Source organism: Jaculus jaculus, chromosome 11, assembly GCF_020740685.1.
Source record: "Jaculus jaculus isolate mJacJac1 chromosome 11, mJacJac1.mat.Y.cur, whole genome shotgun sequence".
In the NCBI taxonomy this organism is placed as follows: Eukaryota; Metazoa; Chordata; class Mammalia; order Rodentia; family Dipodidae; genus Jaculus; species Jaculus jaculus.
The window spans coordinates 112,061,043-112,065,586 of record NC_059112.1 but is presented as its reverse complement, the minus strand read 5'-3'; the positions used below and the strand labels follow the sequence as shown (position 1 = coordinate 112,065,586).

The following is a 4,544-nucleotide window of genomic DNA, read 5'->3' as shown; positions in this document are numbered from 1 at the left end:
GGAGGGAGGGAGGGAGAGAGAGGGAGGGAGGGAGAGAATGGGTGTGCCAGGGCCTCCAGCCACTACAAACAAACTCCAGATGTCTGTGCCACCTTGTACATCTGGCTTATGTAGATCCTGGAGAAGAGAACCGGGATCCTTTGGCTTTGCGGGCAAATGCCTTAACTGCTAAACCATCTCTCCAGCACCCCCCTTTTTTGTTTTGTATTTCAAGGTAGCCTCTTGCTCTAGCCCAGACTGACCTGACCTGGAATTCACTATGTAGCCTTAGGCTGCCCTTGAGCCACAGTAACCCTCCTAGGTCTGCCTTCTGAGGGCTGATATCAAAGGCATATGCCTCCACGCCCAGCACAGTTTTTTTTGTAAAATTTTTGTTTTTTTATTTGAGGGCGACAGACAGAGAGAGAAAGAGGCAGAGAGAGAAAATGGGCACGCCAGGGCCTCCAGCCACTGCAAACAAACTCCAGACACGTGCACATCCTTGTGCATCTGGGTAACATGGGTCCTGGAGAATCGAGCCTTGATCCGGTGTCCTTAGGCTTCACAGGCAAGTGCTTAACTGCTAAGCCATCTCTCCAGTCCCCAGCACAGTTTTAAGAAAATATTTAATTTATTTATTTATTTGAGAGAGAGACAGATAAATAGAGAATAGATGTGCCAGAGCCTCTAGCCACTGCAAACAAACTCCAGATGCATGTGCCACCTTGTACAGCTGGCTTATGTAGGTCCTGGGGAATCGAACATGGGACCTCAGGCTTCACAATGCCTTAATACCAAGCCATCTGTCCAGCCCCTGGTTTGTTTTTTTCGAGACAGTCCCTCTGTGTAGTCCCGGCTGCCCTGGTGCTCACTGTGTAACCCAGCATGGCCTTAAACTTGAGGCCAGCCTATCTCAGCCTCTGGATTGCCAGAACTACGGTTATGAGTCACCGTACCCAGCTCATAGAATCATATTCTTTTCCTTCTTGTTTCTTTTTTGTTAAACTTCTATTTTAAAAAATATAGAATGCTTCATGAATTTGCGTGTCATCCTTGGGCAGGGGCCATGCTGATCTTCTCTGTGTGGTTCCAATTTTAGTATACGTGCTGCTGGGGCGAGCACCTGTTAGTCTCCTTGTAGTTGTTGTTTTGAGACAAAATCTCAATGTAGCCCAGGCTGGTCTTTTTAATATTTAAAATTTTTATTTTATGAGAGAGTGAGAGAGAAAGAGGCAAACACACACACACACACACACACACACACACACACACACACAGAGAGAGGGGGGGGGAGAGAGAGAGAGAGAGAGAGAGAATGGGCATGCCAGGGCCTCCAGCCACTGCAAACAAACTCCAGATGCATGCGCCACCTTGTGCATCTGGCTTATGTGGGTCCTGGAGAATCAAACCTGTGTCCTTTGGCTTTGCAGGCAAGTGCCTTAACTGCTAAGCCATCTCTCCAGCCCTAATTTTTTTATTTTAAAATATATTTTATTTTTATTTATTTATTTGAGAAAGAGGGGTGCAGGGAGAGAGAGAGAGAGAGAGAGAGAGAGAGAGAGAGAGAGAGAGTGAGAAAATGGGTTCACTAGGGCTTCCAGCCTCTGCAGACAAACTCCAGATGCATGTGCCACCTTGTGCATCTGGCTAACATGGGTCTTGGGGAATCGAACCTGGGTTCTTTGGTTTTGCAGGCAAGCGATTCAACCACTAAGCCATCTCTCCAGCACCCTAAGGCTGGTCTTGAACTTGGTTTGATTGAACTCCTGATTCTCTTGCTTTTTCTTCCGGAGTGCTGGGATCACAGGTGCGCACTACACCCCCGGCTTATGTGCTGCTGGGGATTGAACCTGGACTTTGTGTGCACCTGGCAAACACTCTACCCACTGAGCCACATCCCCAGCCCTTATCAATCTTTTTTTATAATTTCTTTTCTTGGATACCATTCCCATTCTATGCACTTCATCATTTTGAAGCACACAACTTGGTGGTCTTTGTATATTAACGAAATTGTACTAGAACTGTGCGACCAACCTTAGAGCATGTCATCACCTCTCAAAGGAAGTTCCAAGAGTCGGAGCTCTTCCTAATCCCCCTGCTCCTGTCCCCCACAGCCCTAGGCAACCATGAACCTTGTTCATTTCTGAGGGCTCCCCCATTCCAGACATGCCATGGAAACGGCATTGTGAAATATGGTCTCCCACATCCCGCTCCTCTTCAAGCATCGTGTGTTCTGGCCAGGTTGGTGGGGACTCCATTCCTTCCTGCCCTGAATGCTGTTCCAATGTGAACAGCCCACACCTGTTTCACCTGCTCATTTGTCTGTGGATATCAGGGTTCCCACTTTATTGTGGCTGCTGTCAGTAACGCTGTGAATACCGAAGGCAAGGTTTGATGTGAGCATTCTGAGCAGATGCTTAGGAATGGGATTGTGGGCTCCAGGCGAGTCTGTATTCGAGTAGGCTCTCGAAGAACTACCAAGTTATTTCCTAGCCCATCTGGCCCTCTCACATTCCCTGTGGATGAGCACAAGTGTGTCATTCTTCACCAACACTTTCTGGGGCTTGGTTTTTGTTTTGTTTCTGATAATAGCTGTCCTGGGGGCTGGGAAGTGGCCCCTCACTGGGTTTTGTTTTTAGGATTATTTTTCTTTCGAGGGTTGTTTTTTTGACACAGGGTCTCGCTAGGTAATATAGGATGGCCTAGAACTCTAAGCAATCCTGCTGCCTCCGCCTTCTGCCATGTGCTGAGATTATAGGCATGGTGGCCCATTCTGGCTTAGGTGATTGTCGTGTTGAGTAAGAAGGGCTCTCTATAGTGGCTGGTCACCAGCCCCTTTCAGATGAATGAACTGAAACGTCCCACTAAGGAGGTTTTTTCCTTTCCTGAATTCACCTTGTGAGACACAAAATTGTTAGCCTGGATGAAATCCAATTTACTTTTTGTTTTCTATTGCAATTTTTCTACCTTTATTTTCTTCAGGTGCACGAGTCTTCCATGAGAGCAGGACCATCATAGACATCTACTTGTGCCTGGACACAGGCGTCTGGGGCAATTGAGGAGGGCTTCCTGGTGGAAGAACCTGGTTTTGATATGATGTCGTCTTGTGCTGGCTCCTTGGTGCAGGCCAGGGATCCCCAAAGCCCATCTATGTGGTAGGGCATTTCCCCTCCTCCTGCTCATCCTTCAAGTTCCTCCTTTCTGAGGCCAGCACAGAAACAGTGAGTGGACAGGCCACAGGGCAGGAACCATACAGTAATTAATTTTGACTTACAGAAGCTGTCTTAAATTGGATCGAAATGGGTGAAAATAGGATTAAGGGGGAACACAAGCCAAGAGCAGATGAAGGAAAACTTCCTGAGAGTTGGCAGCCTGGCTGAGCAGGCGCTTGGGGGCGGCCGAGCGGGAAGGGTGCTGGACATTGCTGGGCGATCACGTCACGTCCAAAGGCAGCTGCCCACGTCACCACAGCAAGACAGCAGTCGGCTCTGGTGGGAAGATGGGACACGCATCGCTCTCCCTGTTGCCGGCTTATCTGTTCAGCTTGTTAGGTTCCTGAAGATTAACTTGTAACAATTAAAATTGTGTGCAAAACAAGCAGAGGCTGGGCATTGGTGGCTGGCACGAAAGGGGCCTTCACCACCCACGCAGAAATCTAATCACTTAGGATTAAGTCAGCCACAAACCAGCAAGCAGGGTACAGCTCAGAGGGGACTGTTTCAGACACAGCATGCTAGAGACACCTGGCCAACCCAAGGGGCATCTCCTGAACCTTCGCTCCTGTCATTCCCAGTCCAGCAATCAATTCTTTCTCATTCACACTTCAAGAAGTGTCCAATTTACCCGAGTCCCCAGGGAGGGAGGCCTGGAAGCAGTGGTTGCTGTAGACCACAGAGCACAGGGTCTCAAGTTTGCAGCAGGGTGACCCTGAAATGACTTATGAAAGTGTCCCCAGACACACTCTTTTGAGAGCGCCTTCAGTGTGCCTGGGAGCCTGTACTCTCTGTGGGCCACTGAAATGCATGTGGCTGTTCTGCTGACATCCGAAGGAACCCAGTCAGGCATGCTGCTTGGTGACGGCGGCCCTTGGGCAGCAGAGTTCATGTGTGTGAGGGTTTCTGGGTCACAACAAGCGGACTGTACACTTTTCCTTCTGGTTTTCTTGGGGTCCACGTTGCAGATATCAGCAAAGGCATAGAGCAGCTGACCTCACCCTGCTGGCAACGCCTAGGAAAAGTGGCCCCAAGTAGACATATCACAGGCTTGCGGGACAGGATGTCAGACTCATTGCTACATTTCTACAGACCCCAAGCCGTGGGAGCTCCTGCCCTGCTCAGAGGCAAAACCTGACCCTGATAATTTATGTTGAACTCTATGGGAGTGAATTTAAACTCTGACTCCCAGATCCTTTGACCTGGAGGTGGCCCTGGTATCCAGACTCTGCCCCCAGGAAAGCGTCCTTTTTTTTTTTTTTAAATTTTTTTTGTTCATTTTTATTTATTTGAGAGAGAGAGAGAGAGAGAGAGGCAGATAGAGAGAGAATGGGCACACCAGGGCCTCCAGCC

At 48.8% G+C, this 4,544-nt stretch overlaps 1 non-coding gene across 1 annotated transcript; it reads right to left on the bottom strand.

The window, feature by feature from the left end:
- Window positions 1–995: 995 nt before the first annotated feature.
- LOC123453379 lies at window positions 996–1,102 on the bottom strand. The gene has a single exon (XR_006632772.1). It is a non-coding gene; the product is annotated as a U6 spliceosomal RNA (small nuclear RNA).
- Window positions 1,103–4,544: the final 3,442 nt, after the last annotated feature.